Source organism: Amphibalanus amphitrite, unplaced genomic scaffold, assembly GCF_019059575.1.
Source record: "Amphibalanus amphitrite isolate SeventyFive unplaced genomic scaffold, NRLGWU_Aamphi_draft 000727F_arrow, whole genome shotgun sequence".
In the NCBI taxonomy this organism is placed as follows: domain Eukaryota; kingdom Metazoa; phylum Arthropoda; class Thecostraca; order Balanomorpha; family Balanidae; genus Amphibalanus; species Amphibalanus amphitrite.
In genome coordinates, this window is record NW_024882221.1 from 124,274 (window position 1) to 144,111 (window position 19,838).

The 19,838-nt window shown below is 49.9% G+C and overlaps 1 protein-coding gene across 1 annotated transcript in view; it reads right to left on the bottom strand.

The window, feature by feature from the left end:
- LOC122365280 (homeobox protein aristaless-like) overlaps positions 1–3,094 on the bottom strand; it is a 50,022-nt gene extending 46,928 nt beyond the window's left edge. Inside the window, exon 1 of the mRNA XM_043336374.1 lies at positions 3,003–3,094. The gene's annotated coding sequence lies outside the window, so the exon portion shown is untranslated. The remainder of the gene's footprint in view (positions 1–3,002) is intronic.
- Positions 3,095–19,838: the final 16,744 nt, after the last annotated feature.

Genomic DNA, 19,838 nt, shown 5'->3' on the forward strand with positions numbered 1-19,838 from the left:
TGAGACTTACAATGCAAGCTGACAACATGAGACATTTATTTGAATCTCTACATAGTTTTACCAAGGTTTATAATACACAAAACGTTTTAAGTGGATGGCAAAATGTCGACATTATAGCCATTTTTCATCCATATTACAAAATACAATGCTAAATTTTATAATGCTAAAAAATTTCTTGCAAATGCTACAAAAAGGTTCAATAATTTAATAAGCAATAATTCATAACTCTGCTGGCAGCATGTTTATGGGAATGGCAGCCTGATCATTCCACATGGACAATAAGCAACAACCCAGAGCGGTAATAAACTGTCAAAACAAGGACAGGTATACGTTTTCAGTGGTCCCATTTGGTATCTGTATTTCCCACTAAACAGCAATTAGCACTTCCAAGACTTGCCGAGGTCTAATAAACCGTCTGCCCGAATGACGGGCGGAGAATGAGGGAAACAGCGAGCCACCGGGTCCGAACACATTAAAGTCGGTCTCACTTCCTGGCCGGCACTGCCAGTCAGTCCCCCTCGCAAGCAGCGCCAATCAAATTCTGAGGAGGTCGTATGTACCAGACCGCCGCCACAGCCTGCCGCTTCATTTCACAGCCACATCTCACGACAGCGTCCCACCGCTACATCCCACTGCTACAGTCAGCCGTCACAACCCGCAGCCACAGCTAACCGCCACAGTCGGCCTCCACAGCCAGCCGCCACGGCCTGAGGCTACCGTCTGTCACCGCATCCTACGACCACATTCCACCGCCAGTCTACAGTCTGCCGCCAGACTCCAACGCCAAAATCCACCATTACAGGCAGCCGTCACAGTCGGCTGCTACAGTCCACATTTCTTCACCACAGCCCACAGCCCGCCGCCACACTCCACGGCAGCATCCCACCGCCAGTCAACTACCGCAGGCCACATCTAACCGCCACAGCGAACCACCATATCCCACCTCTACAGTCGGGCCCCACGGTTCACAGTATCAGCTGACCGCCACAGGTAACCGCCACAGCTAACCACCACAGCTAACCACGACATCCCACAGTCACAGTCCGCCGTCACAGTCCGCCATTACAGACAGCCACCACAGTCCACCGTGCTGCCACATCCCACTGCCACATCCCTGCCGCTACAGCCGATCGCCACAGCCCGCCGCCACAGTCCACCATTACAGACAGCCGCCACATCCCGCAGCCACAGTCCCGTCGCCACAGCCCGCCATAGCTCTAGGCCGGACCAGTGCCGTGTAACGCGTCTATGCATACTCGACGGCCTCTAGCGTTACATATTTACAGATCTCAGAGGGTGATAGGAGGAGAGGATCACAGACAGGTCAGTGTGAGAAGGGTTTAGGTGCAATCCTGTGCAGTATTGTTCTGATTGTTGGGCCTATGGAACGCAAATGCTGAGAATTGCATAGGCTCGGAGCCAAAAGATACTGATAATGATGAACAGACGCACTGTCCCGTGTCCGAGTTGTAGGGTTTTGAATGATAATTGATTTCATTATCTATCACCAATTCGATCGTTCGCACAAATTTATCGTCCAATGTAAGAACACATTGCAATTGTTATTTTTGAATTAAAATCGTGCTAAGAAATCAGAAAGGACGCTCGGCGTCGCATCTTTCTTATTTATTTCCCTTAGTTATAATATATCATATTTTCCGTTTATTGCTGTTCTCAGTTTTGTGGGACATTGGCACCAATTAACAATTGTCATGCATGAACAGTCCATCTTTTGCCCAAAGATGGACTCTTTGCGTACATTTCAAAAGCATTCAGATTTCGAACGGTTCAGGAGAATGCCAGTTGCCAGATGCCAATTTATGCAAACTAAATATTTTTGGTACGCAAAAAGGCATTGCTCTGCTATAGTATAACGTTACATAATCTGGTAAAGCGATATATTTTATAGCATGTTAACAAAGCTACAAACAGCAGAAATACCACGGCTGCCTTTCGCCGCCCGAGCCTTCCCACACGGATTACACACGCAGAGCACGACTCCGTCTCTGGAAACAAAAGCTGCGTGTTCTCGCACTGCGCGTGCTGCTTCCTCTAGTGCTATAATTAATAAGTCGGTCGGCACGTTTTCTCTGTACGGTGTTGGGCTACCAGGTAACGAGCAGCCAGCGAACAGTACACCGACCGGCCGCGACCTGTCAGTCGGAGCGCGGCTTGTACAACTAATTACACACGGATGTCGATTTCTCCGCGCCTGCTCCGACCCACGCGCGTGTGTCCGAGGGGACCAGTGGCAACACCTTCTAACTACTGGTATATTGGTGAGATTAGATCAGTCAATGCCCAAAGACTAGGCAGTGACGTATATCGGATCTCAGGGTGATATTGTAATGTAGCAGCTTGGCAACTTCTGCTCTGGCCGGCGTATTTTAATCTTGCAGTCCTAATTCTGCTGAAGTAACCTTTAAAAATTGCCAGCAAGGGTTACCCGAATAAGTTTTACAAAAAAAAGAAGAAATACCCGACATGGCATTGGAACTACAGGCTTATTGAAATTTTTATCTTAATAAATGCATTTGATAAGTCCTAGCTAGGCATTTACGCTCATGTCGGAAAACACATGAGTTTCACACTTACTGACGCAGTCGAAAAAAGTGGTGATTCCATTTTGCCAGAATGAAGCATTTTATTCATTAATTATTTGATCTTGTCGATGTGGAGCCATGGCTGGATGCCTACGTTGGCGACCCTTAGGCCTTAGGTAAGCAAGTATATTTTCGAACGGCAAAGTGAAGACGATGTGGTTGCTGGATGTAATAAATCCATTGACTTTCCCCAAATATCTTTCATAATTTCATATGTGGACTTAAGCAGCAGGGCGACCAAAATCATACATTTATACATAATCATCGCGCTCAGAGGTGGCGTAGAAGAATATCCGATCACCGATAATTGTAACAAGCACCATTCCAAGGTTGTGCGACCACGTACGACACAACCGCTCACAATTCACGCCGCTGACCGAGCTCTAGTCGGGTACTCACCAATCGTTGCGTTTTGTCGGTCGGCACAGCGCGGGCAAAAGCACAGACCCGGCGCACCCCCTCACACACGACGAGCGACTGACCGCCGCCGCCCGGGCACCTGCCTCACAGAGGGCAGCACTGAGGAAGCGGCGGCGCGGGGCGGAGCCTCCGCGTCTCAGCCAATCGCCGCTCAGAGGCGGAGCCGGAGCCGTGCAGCAGCCGAGGCTCCGCCCCCTCGCCGCGCGCCCGCCGCTCAGATGCGGCCGATAAGCGGCGGTGCAAGAATGGCTGGTTCCTGAGAAGGCTTCCCGTGTCCGATGACGCCCGATGTCACCGCGCTCGCGGCTAATTCACCTCTATTTAAATATCCCATTGCTTTGGTGAGGCGTGTGGCTGCACAGCGGTCGGCAATCACGGCACTTCACTGTGTGGACGGGGCGGCACCCCCGCCATTGTGGCACGTCGTATTTGTTTTGTCGCTCACCTCCAGACGTCCAGTGGGAGGAATAATACCGGCATGAGCTGCACTGGCCAGAAATAATCGATGACAAGGTGTGGAAATGGACTATTTTAGCCGAGCGGGGCGGAGCGACAGTGGGAAACAAATCACGTGTGGCTGAGGACAATGGAGCTGCGGGCGGCTCTCAGTGCAGCCGGCCAGCAGAGGGCTGCACCGCGCTGACAGATGAAGTATTCATCTGCACGTGTTTGGTGGTGGCGGCCGCCCCCGTTTGTGGTGACGCGCCGGGCGATCGATCAGCGACGATCACGCCTTTTGTCGTCACCGCGCCACTGACGGTAAGGGCGACACCCGCGCTGCATTGCACGGTAATATCGCACCTAACGGTCGCTGGCTCAGCTGGACGCCCGCCAGTACATAAATAGAGTGTTATTTCAATGAAGGCCAGGACTGGGGCGACAAGGCTATGGAGCCGCCTTTTGTCACTGAAGTTTGCATAACAAACCTGGAGTGTTTAAAGCGAACAGGTATTAAATTGTTAACGAATTGATCTCTTATTCTAGGCGAAATGAAGGTGCATGATGACGCACACATACCTATCACCTCTTCGTTCTAATCTCGATTATTTTGTATTATTTCTCACGAGAATACTTCATAGTGGATTAAACCTTTTCATTTTTTTTTTTATAAATTTAGTCCGAATGGTTGAATGGGTGGATTTGAGGAATCAGAGCCCGCACTAAGCATAGCTTGTTGTGCTGACCCTGACCCCACCACCCGATCGCGCAATTCCAGTTGTATGGCAGAATTTTGTCCGAACGTTTAACGTGCCCTCACGACTGGACACGGCCCCCTCCCCTTCATCAATGTAACTTTGATGCCCCATTTTCAAAAAAAAAGTTTAGTTAATCGAAAATCCAATTCCCTCGTCCGCAGCGAACCAGATTTCTTTAATTTTTGCCTTTTCATTCACAAGCCAGAACCATTGAGCAGAATTTTGCGAAGCCACCGCGCGTAGGTGTCTCTGCATCAATCTCGGTCAGAGTATTCCAGCAACAAAACAAGCCCTGCAATAAACCATCAGTTCAGACATCTGCCCAAAACCACTTCAATTGCCCCCAAAACTGTACCTATATTTCCCAACTGTTTAAGTTATGATTTTCAGTTGTTACAGTTCACATATGACGCTTGCTATCTGACATTCGCTGTCACCACACGTTCTCACTTGACAATGAAACATGTAGTTTGGATCTAGGGAATTCGACGGGGTCAACTTTCCCGAAGACATATTTTCATAAGGTGATGACTGATAAGAAAAGAGGGTGCGAAGCCGAACTCGGGTAATCTATCGAAAACGGGCTTCAGCCATGGATGCATGTGTACGCTGGTATGTGCCGTGCTATCAATAAGATATCCGTTAACTTTTGTCACACTCGAGCGTTTAAATGTCCAATGGAATCTTTACCAAATCAGCGAAACCTTATTGTGATGTTCATGACATACGACACCAAAGTCCAATCTTACCAATGCCGTAAATAGGATTTGGCAGCACTGGGCGGACTTTACGGCACCGATATCAAAGACATCCTTTTTATTTACATCCAGCTAATCTTGTCTAATGGTTTTGATAGTGTGAATAATTATGAATGTTGCCTGAACGAATGAATAAGTGAATGTGGAATAGTTCTGAATGTTACCAAATGCCCTGAATGCGCATTCACGGCATTTGGTAAGATTGGACCCAAGTATCAGAAGAAAATTTATAGGCTGACCAGTGGTCGTGTAAGAATGTGCTTTGTTCACGATATGCACCGATTCGGGGAAACAACTCATTGTATATGCTGACGATAACCGCTTTAGCGGTACTGTCGGATATACACTTACATTCACTCGTCATGAGCACCAGCGGATCCAAGAGGGCATTTGGGAAAAATCCCTCCCTTCGTATCGGCCGAAATCGATGAAAATTTCCCGTTTTTTTTTTCAAATAGAAAAGAACACCAAACAGTTTTTAAAAGGAAAAGTTTGCTTTACACTGCACAGTAGTGAGAAAGGAATTGAAATCGGAGGAGTTCTTGGAATTTTGAGAAACTTTTTTGGCAGTACCTATCCCTCGCAACGTTCCAGAGCGCCTTTGTGAATCCGTCTATGGTCAAGTGTCTTTTTTTCTAACATCGAAGCCTATCGTTTTTCTCACAGACAATGACAATACAAAAACAATGTAATAAGACCAGACGTTTCGACAACAAAGTGCCTTCGTCAGTGGAAAACAAGATATAGGCTTTACATCGATAAAAAATATAGAAGACGATCTATCGATGTAAAGCCTATATCTTGTTTTCCACTGACGAAGGCACTTTGTTGTCGAAACGTCTGGTCTTATTACATTGTTTTTGTATTGTCATTGTCTGTGAGAAAAACGAAATGTCTGACTCTTCTAATCGAAGCCTATTTCATTTCACATTAAAATGCTGGCACTGCAGTGCTAACTGCTAGGTATAGGGACCGAACCAGCCCAATGTATGTGGAGTATTTACCTAAAATTATTGCTTAAAACAACTTGTAAAATAATATTCAGACTATGAAATGATACAAATAATAAAGTGACAGGTATATTTAATATTATTCACAACAGTGGCATTGCTGGCGGTGGAGGATGAGGACTGCAGGCAGATTAGGATCTGTTCCCGTGGTTGCACCAACCTCCTCTAAACTCCTCTAACCACCTTTCGTTCCTGAAAATCATTCCCGTCGCTTCTCGAAGCTCCTTTAAACTCCTTTCGATCCCTCATCCCACCACCACTATTTTCCTCCTCCCTCATCCCAAACGAAAGTTGGATTTCTGGATGAGACTCTGCGTAGACATATATTGGCGGACATAATACAAGCTTGAATTGTTTATAAATGAGCTTTGTTAAATTGTTTAGAGATTATCTCAAAATTAATATTGGCGCGCCATAGCTCGTCTGCTATTTAACTAGCCCCAGAAACAGCTCATTTCCTCACAGAAATGTTCCCGTGGCTGCTCCAAGACTGCTCCTCGAAGCTCCTTCTCCGATATTTTTTTTTATTAACCACGAGAACAAACCATAGGTAAAGCGCTTTTATCAAGGACGCCGTCTTGGTAAAAGCGAGGTGCTCACCAGGCACGTCTTTTAAGCATGTCCTCATAGGTATCAGCCTGCTCGTAAGCAGCTTCTAAACTTGAGACCGATATTTCCTCATCACCAAACTAGTATAAACACTCTCGCACCAAGCTTGGCAAATCCAGGAAAGTAATTCCTGGGAAGCATGACGGAAGCATGCATGGTTCCTGACGATTCCGCGAGGTATCTGTATTAGGTCCTGGGCAATAGCACTATCCATCATTGTTCTATATAAGCCGACATATTGTGAAGTGATCATCGGTCATTTGAGTGTTCGTGGCTCAGCCATGCGGTCAGCTTATGCTTATTGGCAACACGACCCATTATCGTCACAGACAATCAACATGCATTGACAATATATGCTAATGCAACTGCATATGCACGCTCGAAGCATACCAACAGTTGTAACTATTTCAGAGGATGAGGTGCCGACGATGTAATGAACCATGTTTCAGTACATGTTATGCCAAGTGAGTTTTGTGGATTTCAAAGACTTCTTCAGACGTTGAATGGCTAATCTGACGTAACTGGAGAACATATATGCAACGTTTTCCTGGCTGTGTCAGCCTCGGTCTCTTTGAATCTGTGAATTTGTAGGTTTGTGTAAAGGTTTTGGAGTTTCAGCACATCACTCTTAAGTGTGTGCAATGTTTCTCCTTGAGAATTAAAGCCGACGCATATTAAGATGTAAGAGGAATTCATATTTTGTTGGCAATCAGCACTGGGCTGCATCGCTTGCTCTTATTTACAGGCTTATTAAGGCCGCAGCACAAGTACCGGGCTAGTCATTATGTAGGTTGGGGTACAAGAGTACCTGACTCGCCATGGTCGGCCGTATGTTCTGAAGGGTATCGCGCTGCCACGGTGTTCCGGTGCGCACCGGTACCGGCTCACCGGGAGTCCCGTGATCGACTCTGTTCCCCGGCGCGCGGCCGGCGGGGAGCCGTTTTTATTGGGCCTGATTGTGTTCCGCGGGGCGCCGGCTCCATAGTGGTCCCACCGCGCTGTGATACCAAGTTCATTCATGGATACTGAGAATGGGACGCAGCCGTGGAGCCCATTCATACGGGTGAGCTCATCCAGATGAATTGTGAGAGGTTTGGATGCATGAATTAATTAATCAAATGCAAAACAATTCTCAGATTTATGTCAGTGACCTGGAACTGAAATAACCAGATCTGACCCATGCATCCTTGGTGGTCCCAGAGTAGATCAAACTCTGCACTAAAACCGCGCTCGTAGCTGGCGTGGGTTTATCGATCCGGGTTTATGACACCTCTCGGTGGCGGTGCGAGGTGTGTGGCGGCGGCGGTGGGCCGATCGGCGCCCCCCGCAGCCCTCTGTGTAATCAGCTCTCGGCGGCAGTGACCGGCCGCCGCCGTCGGGACGAACCCCGCTGATTTCCGGGGGAAATCGAGCACGACCGACCGCGGCGCACATATGAACGATGAATGAATTTGATCGGCGACGCCGCGTGGCACGCTGGCCGGGAGGTGGGCTCCGGGGATCAGAGGGACCGGCTCAGATTGGAGGGCGGAGAGTACCTGAAGGAACTCAGTCCTCAGATAGTTGATTTAGAGCAATGTGATTTGGGGGCTTGATTTGGGGTTGGGTATATCTTTGCATGACTTCTAATCTACTCTTTTGCTTTCGTGCTGCACTCGAGGTGAGTCTGCCCAGTGCCCGAAGGTGAGTATTTTGACTCTGCAATAAGCGAGCCATTGTTTGATAATGTCCAGACATTTGGTTTGTGTGCCACTTTTCTTACCGACGGTTTCTATACGCTGTCCTAAACCGCCACTGTCCCGTGTGGTTTGTACCCGCGGAAGTCATAACTAATACCCTCCAACGCCTTTTGAGGTCGGCCAAAGTGAAAGAGCCATTGGGCCGCGCCGGCTGACCGGTTTTCGGTCAGCGCGCCCCGCACGCGCGTGCCGTCATCGCATATATCAGCGCGATTCGTGTCATTAGAGTGCGGAAACCAAGTGCCAAGTGGTCGGAGCCCGCTGTGCCGGGCTGGGTGTGCGGCCGCCGGCGATCTGGGTTCACGGTATGCGGGCCGGTCAGCGCGCGAGTGACGAGGCTCGACACGCAGTGGTCCGACTGAGTTACTGGCTCGTGCACGGACTGGGACGGCAGCAAGTATTTTGGGACTGGTGATATTTTGGAGGCCGGCTGGCTACGAACAGTTCAAAGATCGAGTGGCTGGGGGATTGCTAACGTGAGTTCAGGGTGCTGGGTGTAGAAATAATGCAGCACAACCGTCACAAAGGCGTCAGCCAGTGCCCAGTGGAGCTAGAGCAGCAATGGGCCTGAACCCTGGTGATGGAAAATTAAAGCAACTGTAATTGAAGATATCAAGGTAACAAAGTCCCTTTACGTATTTTTCCTATGTTTTATTTGCATCTTATTGCGTTTGAATTTCAAGTCCTTATTCCTGACTCCTTCGTACAAGAAATGGCATTCTAGGTCCCATGCCGTTATAGGCTAGTTCGCCTGGCTACCGCTGCAGGTTTTTCCATATCCGGCGTGACCCGACCCGAGCCATGACGTCAACATGGCTCAACCAATCAGCGCCGTGAGCGGTAATTGTGGCCACCGGGACCGCGCCACAGCGCGCTGTCCAATAAATACCGGGGCCAGCTAACGTGTTGGCCGACACTTGCAGCAGAAAATGGCGGACCAAATTGCGGGGCACTGCATAGCGTTCGTGCTGCGCGCAAATACACGGACCACTTGTAATGGGATCCTTCGAACAAAGAGCTCAGCTGGGGTAATTAGATCAGAATTATGGATTATTAACAAGACGGATGTATACGGCGCTGGTATTGATTGTGACTGCTGCTGCAGTGGCACCACGTGCAGCCCTGCAGAGGTGCGGAGCGACGCAGGGGTGGAGGGTGGCACCCCGAGGCGCTGCGTGGAACGCTGTACCCTCGGACGGGCGGAAACCAGTGGAAATGCCTTGTTAGGGCGACATGTTCACACTGGATCCAAGGTGGCACTTGAACCTCGCAGTGCGCAAAATCCATGATTTTTTTTAGAATACAGTATAACAACTTGAAAAACACTGTTGTAGAAAAACAGTAACAACTTGTTTTGAGATAGGTTCCCTTTAAACTGCACAACGGAGCATCAGAAACTGAAATCCGAGGAATTTGTGGATATTCGGGGGTATGTCCCCCGCAGCATCCGAGACCGCCTTTCTAGATCCATCTGTGCATGTTCGGAAACTTACCAAGCAGCCGCATCGTAATGTGCAGAACATAACCCGAAATGCGGCGCATGTATTACTTCTTTCACACCTTTTTTTTTACTTTTCCGACCGGCCGAGCTTGTAAGTGGATTTACACACCGTTTACATATCCGAAAAAAAGCCCTGGTCAACAAGGCTTGATCGAGAGTGTAGTTGCTCGTTTGTGGAGCAGGCAGCGGCCGGTTGATCGAACCTCTGGGTGTATTTCCCCTCCGTTTTTGGAGCAGACAGCGGCCGAATCTCTGGGTGTATTCCCCCCATTTCTGGAGCAGTGTCCGAACCTCTGGGTGTATGTTCCCTCAGTTTCTGGAGCAGACAGCGGCCAAACCTGTGGAACTGTGGATGTATTTCCCCTCGGTTTCTGGAGCAGACGGCTGGCTGCGGCGCGGCCACCCTGCTGGCTGACCGTGCTGCGGGCCGGCCGTTGAGCTGCTCTTTACGAGCCCTAATTGGGAGCTGGTTAGCACGACGGCCAGAGAACATCGCATGCGGCGCCGCACTCGCGGCTTATTGGTTTTTCATGCTCCTCGGCCGGATAATGTCTTCATCTGGCGCGCTGTCTTGGCGCCACTATAGCCACGGATGCCAGATGGATGGCCCCGGACGGCAGTTGGAGGAGGGGTGCTGAGGGCGCGTCTGGAGCGGGGAGTGCTGCTCGCGCTCAGTAGGCGCGGCTCGCGTGGAGACGGACGAGGGGTTACACGGCGGCGGGGTGAGGGGTTAAGGAGGATGGACGGCGGCCATTAGCGTTCCCACGGAAGTGCGCGCGTGGTAAAGGTGTGGTGAGCGATGACGGACGCGCTGCAACGAAGACAGACTGTCGGCTAACCATCACGTGCGTTGGCCGTGACGGATGTCATTGGGTGGCGACAACCTATAAATTCTCGACTGAATGACTAAAATTAAATCGGAATAAAATATGAACCGAATTCACGCAAGTGACACAAAGCGTCGGCATGACTCTCGGTTCGGTTAGTTCACCCTGCCAGAACTGTAAGTGGTCCGGTATGGGGGCGGCACTGTTCCTCTCCAGTGCGCTCTCCTCCATATCTCAGCACACCGGGATATCAGATACTCCGATCAGTATCATAATCGGCTCACAAAAACACGTCCTCGGTCACAGCGGGCGTGTCCGATCCGGCCCGGCGTGGCGCGTGGTGCTATTAACTGGCTAATTTATAAACAATAATGGAGCATTGTGCGCCGGCTCGGCGCGCTCCTCCGAGAACAAACAGCATTATCCGGAGCAGCGCGGGAAATCCATTAGAGCGTACGGGACGCAGCGGGCGGCGGGGGCGGGGGCGGGGGCGGCGCGGCCGGGTCAATCAGCTGCGGGGTGTAAATTGTGGGTGGAGGGGCGGGGCCGCTCGTGGACGGGATGACCAGCGCGGCCGGCGAGCGCTGATCGCTCCGGCGCGGCGGCGAGAGGTGATCTGGTTTTGATACGGACACGCTCACGGGCGGCGAGGGTGAACGAGGAAAAGGAAGGTCATTCCGAGGGCGGAGGTTGGGTGGAGGGCTGGTGGTGGATGGTGATATTTCAACCAGTGAACGACGAAAAAGCGCCCAGAATATTGCATAATAGACGCATTATGTAATCCGATCTCGTTTTGTTGATCCACAAGTAGCTTCCGCAAGAATTCCCTCCCTTTAAAACGAACTTTCTGAATTCTGCCGTGCGTTCTCAGAATGTTGACTCATGTTTGCTCTTATGAAATCATCCATTTCTATATCCAGAGAACGCCGGTTCACTTTCTATCGACTACCATTGTGGACCTCTCCTCCCGACAGTTCATCTATCCACCCCCAACTCATTTATCCGTTCTCTCTGTCTTTCTGTCTCCGGCACAAATCAGTAGCGCTGCGCCGTTGGAGGCGAAATCTGGCGCACCGCTGACCATCTGTGCGCACCTGCGTCTCCACACGACTCCGCGCGTCTCCTCGCTTCTCCCTGGGTCTCTCCGCCCCACAGGTGTTTCTGTGTGTTCTTCTGTTGTGTCTCTTCAGAGCCAGATGTGCCGGTAGCGGCGCCGTGCTGGGCAGCTGAGCTTCGGCAGCCCTTCCACCACCATAAACCGGCGGCACCGCCCACCGAGCGGGACCGATTCCTGTCAGCTCCGGCGGTCTCCTGCCGTCTTCCACGGACTCCCGCGGTCTCCTGTCGTATATGGACTCCTGTGGTGTCCTATGGACTCCCGCTGAAATCGGCTGACTTCTGTGGGCTTCACAGCCACTCAGCCCTTCTGCTACTCCCTTCCGCCATCTGCTGCGGCGTCCCAAGTCTCGGCTGTTGGTTCTGTGTGGGTTTTGTCGAGATCTTCCAAGCAGACAAGTCTTGCTTATTACAGTTGGGTGTTGATACAGACTGATGCTGATAGGTTCAGTCGGCTCCGACTGTGGCCTAAGTGACCTATTTGCAGCTCCCGCGTGACTTATTATGATTGTCATTTAGGCGGCCAGATTCAGGTCACCCGGCGATTGCTCCGAACGCGTCAGTTTAACGAGCTCGCCTCGTTTCTGATATCGCTGGAAACACGCCAGTGGCCATACCAATAACTCAGCCGGGCGATAAGTGACCTCGGCGGCCGTGCTGTCGCCGATACCCGCTGCCGCCGTCTGCCACACCCACCGCCGGCTCGGCCGACTGTTTTCAACGCGCCGGCTCGCCGGCAGGGTGAAAAATAAAGCCATTGGCCGGCTAACAAGAGCGGCCCGGAGCCGGCGCCGTCGTATTAGCTGCCAGAGACGACTTCCAGCCCCGCTAAACGGCCGTTCCGAGCCAGTACAGACACTAATAACAGACTCCGACAGTTTAGGGAGAACGGACGTTGCCCACTTTCAATTTGGTAACACCATCCAAACAAAAAAGGCCGTGGTTAGCCCGTCCACCCGGTGATTATAGAGTGGAGTGCGCGCACGGGCAGAGTCGGGCCCGGCTAACTGGGCCTGAGTTACTGCCGGACCCTATCAGATGTGGGATCAGAGACGAGCCGGGGGAGGGGGGGGGGAGCCGGGACCACCGGCCGGGCGGCCGGGGGGAGGGGGTGACCGCAGCGGGTCACTGCTGGTCAGCGCGGACCGCAGAGGACCGCGCCGGACCACAATTGGTCGGCAGGAGGCGGATGGGCGCCGCGGTGGTCCCCCGGTTAGCAGAAAAACCAGACCGGAAACGGCCGATACGTTAGCATAACTGGTGGCCGCGTGATGCTAAATGCAGGCTAACTGGCCGCAATGGTAATATATGCTGCTGAGAAAGCAGGACTGGTGCTACTTAACAGTCACAGGTGATGATTCGGTGTTGATTTGTTTATGGTGTTCTGATTCGTAACTATGTATGAATTGCCACAGCTCAGAGACTCATTTAAAGAGACAACATTTTTACAGACATAATTCTTACCTTGTATTTTCACCTATCAGGTGTTCTGATAATGTTGCAAGTTGAGATATGTTGTATACATCTCAGCGTCATTATGTTTTTATTGCATTTGTATAATTATTATCAAAGCTGGCTCACTGCCGGCTCAGTGGTGACCCCGGGTCGGCCCCTGACCCCGGGTCGTCCGGCTGTGCCGGCATTGATCGTCCCAAATTGGACGGCCCCGGCCGGCGCGCTCCTCAGCAGGACCCATGTCATTTGGCCGTCATTTCCGTAATCCGTTAATATCGCCGGGACACTGCGGCCGATATCGCTCATCAAATAAGACATTATTCGTCCTGGCCGACGTCGTACATTACCCATGATGCCACACTTCATACGGTACGCGGCTTCGATCGCCGTGCGCGGGCTGATGAGGACAGGTGCCATTTTGTGGCCCGATTAAGCAGGGGGCTTAATTCCATCAGCGGCCGGCGGCTACTGCAGCCATTCGGCCGGCCGGCGGCTATAATTTAGTGCCATTGGCGCTGATAAGATCGAGTGGACGGCTCGCCCATGTGGCAGGCAGCCGGTGGCCGAGTGCTGCCAGCTAAATGTCGCCTCATTCGCGATATTAGGAGGTGAATTTTTCATGGGCATGGCCGTCGTGACGCGCCTCAGCAGCCAATTATCATCGGCACAGCCCCCCCCTCTTCCCACTACCCCATCCCCTCATCCTACCCCACCCCTTCTCTGAAACCAGTCCCCTCCTCCAGCGGTGAGAGCACTCAGGGGGGTACCCTGAGGGGCACTGCGAATCAGTGACATGGGAAACGCTTTGTTTGATTAAAAGGGCCCGTCAATTTGGAAGCAATCCTTGGGATTATTAATAAGCGATTCTATTTGACGGATGGCAAGGGTAATGCAGCCAATGCGCGATCGATTCCACCTTCAACAGTCATGAGTCTCATTGCTTCACTGATGAATGGTCCCGACAAACTACGCACAAGCGCAGGTGCATTTGGTGATTTGATTGCTAAAACACGGTCTGAATTATTGAGCTATTGGATTTCAATTGTCACGAATCAAACACTGCACTAATTGCTCGTTATTCCAATGGAAAGGCAGTAACACGAAATGTCGACATATTTTCGGAAACGAAAAGAACGCTTAAACGGTTCACTTCATGAGTGACGCTCCCCGTGCGTCGTATTTTTGGCAGCAGCTACCGAGCCTTGGTCCGAACCGAGGTCCGCCACCCCTGTGCACCACGCAGTGAAAATGGGAACAAATTTCTCCGGCCGGCCACTAAAACAGCCGCCGATTAGGTCTTTAGTTAGCTAATAGGCTCGGCTGCGGTCACCGGGCTACGCCCGCTTCCTTTTGTGTGGTTTTTCTCTGCCCACCGCGGGTCGAAACAAACAAACGACCGCTAATCGTCCCGAACTGATGTGACAAATTCATTTCCGGTGGATGGCGGCAGCTGGTCCGCGGGACCAGCGCCGACAGGAGCACAGCCGTGGAACTTTATCAGTGGGATCTGCGAGAGACGTGGGACTGTATCAGCGGAATCGGTGACAGACGTGTCATTAGGTGTTTGGATGTAAATGGTTCATAGGCGCTTGGAAACAAAATTATAATGTGCTTTGTTTATGCATATGTCCTTGTTTATCTATAGGGACTTCATGGCGCGTCGTCCATATATGGTGTTTTCTGTATGCCTAGATATTCCGTATTTCTGCAGTTAGTCTGAAAATCTGGACTGTGAAACCAAATTTCATGGTTTATCTCAAACTAAATGACCTTCCTTGGATGGACAAGGCAATGAATGATGGCAAGGGGGTGAATGAAGGGATCAGATATAGATCTTTAGTTAAATGGGACGAACGAGCTGTCGCGACATCTGGACACTATTTTTTTTTTGCAGTTTGCAGTTGAGAGGCTGCCATTACTCGCTGTAGAAGCGGCTTTAAATCGCATTATGCAATTATTTCTTGACCAGTTGCTTGGGTCCACCTTTGTTTCTCGAATAGAGTTGTTTTCTCAGTTTTCCTTGGAGGGTGGCAGCTAAGTACCGCACCTATCTAGGTAGACAGTAAGCATCCCTATACAGTAGGCACTACACTGGTCACAGTAGAGACCCCAGCGGTAGCCCGGCGAAACTGTGGGAGTGCGGAGGTGCAGGAGACTGGCCTTATTACGCCACGTGAGAGAGACACTCAGAGTTAAACACGGACATGACGCCGGCGTTAATGTGATTTATGATGTGGACAATGATGAGCTTTTGCTGGATATGAGGCGACAGAAAGCAGCGACTGCGACTGATTTTAGTTCTTACGCTTAGAGACGGAGAGAGTGCTCATTTTCCCGGACTATCTTCACGGGCGGAAGTAGCAATGCCAGCATTACTATCCCTTGTCGTCTCTTCAACTAATACCTAGAAAATCACAGAGCGTGAATGAATGTCATTTACCTAAGGTCCATTTACTTCACAGCGCTGTTCGAATACGAAAAACTTTGTCGTGAGACTGGATTTTACTAAGTTATCTTTGAAAAATAACGACCACATAATTATCCGTATGCTTTTCACATAACTTGTTGGGTGCGCTACTTAGAAATACTTTCTGGATATCTTTCACAGACAAAGAAATGTCGCCATTTCAAAAACCGATGTTTTGCCGTTTAAGTGTCTTGGGCCTAGGTACATTATCATTATATGGATTATTGAAATGCGTTTATATTTTAAAACAGCCATGGAATGATGACTCAATTGGTAGCACTGAAGTGTATGTCCCCGATCAAATATGACACTAAGCCCATACGATTTTCACTCAGCATGGGATCGTAATCAGGTATAGGGACGAAAACAACCAGCCTAAAATGAGTTTGTTGATGCCATCAACCGTCGTGAAAAAATGAAGAGCTCTTCTTCCATATGTCTCTTTCCCTTTTTGGTGCTCTTTTCAAAACATGAGACAGGCAATGCCAGTGGCGCGGGAACCGGGGGGGCTAGGGGGGGCTGAGCCCCTCCAACTTTTCGGCTGGAGGGGCTCGTAATGTATTTGAGCCCCCCCCCCCCCCAGCTGGAGGAATCGAAATCGGAAATCTACCAACACAATTTCATAAATTCATACATAGGCGCGGGAACCGGGGGAGAGGGCAGTGGGGGAAGCTTGCCCTCACAACTCTGGGGCCGTGGGGGCGGTGCCTCACAACTTTTCATGAGGCCAGGAACCGTTGGGGCAGCTTGTCCTCCCCAAATTAGGGGTTGTGAGTCACAAAGGAAGAAAGCATGTGAGTGAAAAATCTACCTATTTTACTGACTCGGCAACTCATTTGGCAGCTTAAAACCTTTATTCCAGGTTGCCAAAACGGTAGTTTCTTCACTCAGCTGAGACGGAATACCTCACTTTTTTGCAAATATTTTCTTCTTTTTTTCGTTGAAAAGGCCAAGGTCTGAAAAATAAGTGGCCTAAAACCGATGAGAAAACTAGATTTGGGGGTACCCTAGGTTGATCTCTATGATGGTTCAGCCCCCCCAGTCTGGAAGAAGTTCCCGCGCCACTGGGAAATGCTGCCAGAATTTATCTGAAGAAAATGTTAAAAGAATGCAAGAAGGTACGAATGTTACGGCGGGTGAAATTGATGTTTTCAGGTATATAGTTTTGAAGTTTCTTGAAGCTTTCAAAATTTCCTGAACAACTTCATGGAAAGCACTATATTTTAATTAATGTTTTATATCACCTATTTAATGGACATGTGAGTTAAAATTCAAATAAATTTCGATCATCCTTACTGAACATTATATTTATTATTTTAAAATATGTATTAACGAGTGAAATTAGCCCTTAGGAATTACTTTGAAAAGACACTGACCACTCAACTCCACAGATTGAGACCACTTCTTCGTTCTGAGGCACTTACAGCGCCCATAATCGATCTAGCCGCCTACAATCTTGATCTGGCCTGTAATCCATTTATCACAGACATCTGTTTTTGTCCTCTCTCGCGGCTCCGTCGATAAAAAGCGGGTCCAAGGCTCCCACCCTGCATAACCCGTGAATAATACACGACAAACGACCTGTCGAACGGTCGTCCGACGTCAGCGTGAGTCGGGCGACCTTTTATGAACACCAATCGACAAATGCGCCGCGGCTATTGTCGAACATCGCGCCGGTGAGTCGTCTAATGACTCCGAGTCGAGTTTCTGCTCGCGGTTCGGTGACAAACAGAGCAATTAGACGGGCGCGGCCGGTGTCTCTGCCACCCCCCCCCCCCCCCGGTGGGTCGCGGGGTGTGTGTGTGTTTTGGCCAGTCCGTTGTGGTTATGTAAATCAATTACCAGTGCGGGTCAGGCCAGTGACGGCGGAAACAGAGTGTCCCGGCGCCAGGCAGGCAGCGCCAGAGCGGAGCCGTCTGCTCCAATCTGCATAATACACTTACCGTCTGAGACCACATCGTCTGACCGCGACCGCCGACGACCCGCCGTCACCCCAGGCTACTCACCTGAAACAACGCACAGTGCCCGTCAGTCTGCAGGCTTCGAGCAAAAATGTTAGGGTAAGGATTAATATAGCACAATCGGGTGTGATGGAGAACTTTCTAATGGGCGCCTGCCGCGGCGCTATCAAATAATAATGAAGAACAATGGGAAAACGCACCTGGGTCTGAGCATGCAGTACACTTCGCGTCGGTTAGGTGTTCATTTGCATGTAAAATTATATACCATATCTCAGCTCCAGTAACGGTGGGCATGGCCGTTTGTGATATTTCATAACATGATAGGACATTACAGCCACGCTAGAGCTCCGTAGATAATGCAGCAAATTGCGTCGTTCTCTTTACATGTAAATACGGTCGCTAACTCAACAGCAAACGACTGTCAATTGAGCCTTACGCTGTGCGCTGAGCTGCCATACAACTTTTAATCACAAAATAATTAAAACATTGATGACGGCGCCGTTGGCCGGGCTCATTCGTGCCCCGCCTGTCTGATACCGGTCGACTGAACAAACCAATAAATAAGTTTTTACTGTCGGACTGTAGGAGTGTGGTGCGCCGGGGGCGCGGCCCGCCCACCGGACCGGCCGCTGCCGGGGAGTCGGGACGACCGGCTCTGCACGTCTCTATTTGCCTCAGCCTCCGGCCCGGGCTGGGCGCCTAATCACATTACTTGGTATGCAGGGGCGTGGGGCGGTGGACCACCGCCACCGCCGCCCCTCAGCAGGCATGGCCGCCACCGCCGGCAAATCGTCGAGAATTAGCGGCCGAGGGCGGAGTGTGGCCACAATGCGGTCACACGCCCCCTTCCCCTCGCCCTGTGCCCCTCGCCCCGTCCCGGGCCGGACAAAACGGCCCGTCCGACCCCCCCCCCCCCCCCAATTGACACAGTCGAGTGATTTCCGACCGATGATAGATGACTGAGAGGCTCTTTTTTGAATGGAAAATGACGGCAAATGGTGGCAGCAGAAGGCAGGTACAGCCTGTTCGTTATACACAATTGGGTAATGGTTGTGGGATGTAGAACATATTACTCGTCATAGAACTGGAAGGTGATTGCTGATTGCTGAAAATAGTTTATTAGGTGTTCATTTGACCTGGTCTTGCTTTTAGCATTTACTTTGATTTGATCAGTGCTTGCCTTCTGCATTTGCTTTCATGAACTTTGTTGGTTAACAATCAAAATATGCAAATGCGTAAAAGGCTTAAAGCAAAAAAAAAAAAAACGTAAATGCAGAAAAAGCCATGAAAGAGAGATATGCAAGATATAGGTAGGTATAAGAGCAGCTGGACATAGGTAGGTATCTCTCATCCATAGACTATACGGTTTAGCGATGGAAGTTCAGGTATGGCATCTGCAGCTCACTTAATCATTCCTACACAGTTGAATTATTTTGGTTCCAATGCCTATGATCATTGGTAACATATTATTGTCTCCTAGAAAGAAGCAAAAACAAGTTTTTCCATACTTAGTGTAAATGAAGTGGGGATCGTCTTTTAATCCATGCTAACTGATATTCATACCTACCAGGCACCACAGTTACCGACATGGAAGACGCTGTCAAATCAGGCTGCTGGTATTCCTGCTTGTATCATTTTTTTAACTTATGCATTTTTTTGCACCATAGCTTTTAAAGGTTTCTATGTCCCCAAGCTCGCTTGCAGCAAATAAAAATGCACCATCTTTATCACCAATATCTAATGCACCATCTACATATCATCACCAATAATTCGGGCCTCTGATTTAGGTGGCTACCTCAGGGTCTGTTCAAGGGTCTGTTCTGTCGCCTCTGTTTCTTTTCACCTGCGGCCAGCACGTGCTCGGCTAATAAGGCCGCTTCCTGTGTTTATTCTGTCACAGCACCGTCAATTGTGGGGTTTAAATCGGCGCAGAACGGATGCGACTCACACCTGTAGTTTTATAATGTCCAGTTATTATTTGTCACATTAGATCCAATTGCGTGCGGTTACTTCCTCGCCTGGCAGCGCGACGTACTCGTATATGAATCCATGCGGAACTAAAGTGGCAGCATCTTGTCACATTTTTGCGTGCTGGACGGATGATGTGAATTAATAAAGAACTACGGTTTACGTTTATGAAACGAGCCTTTAGACCAATACACACTCACAGCTCTAA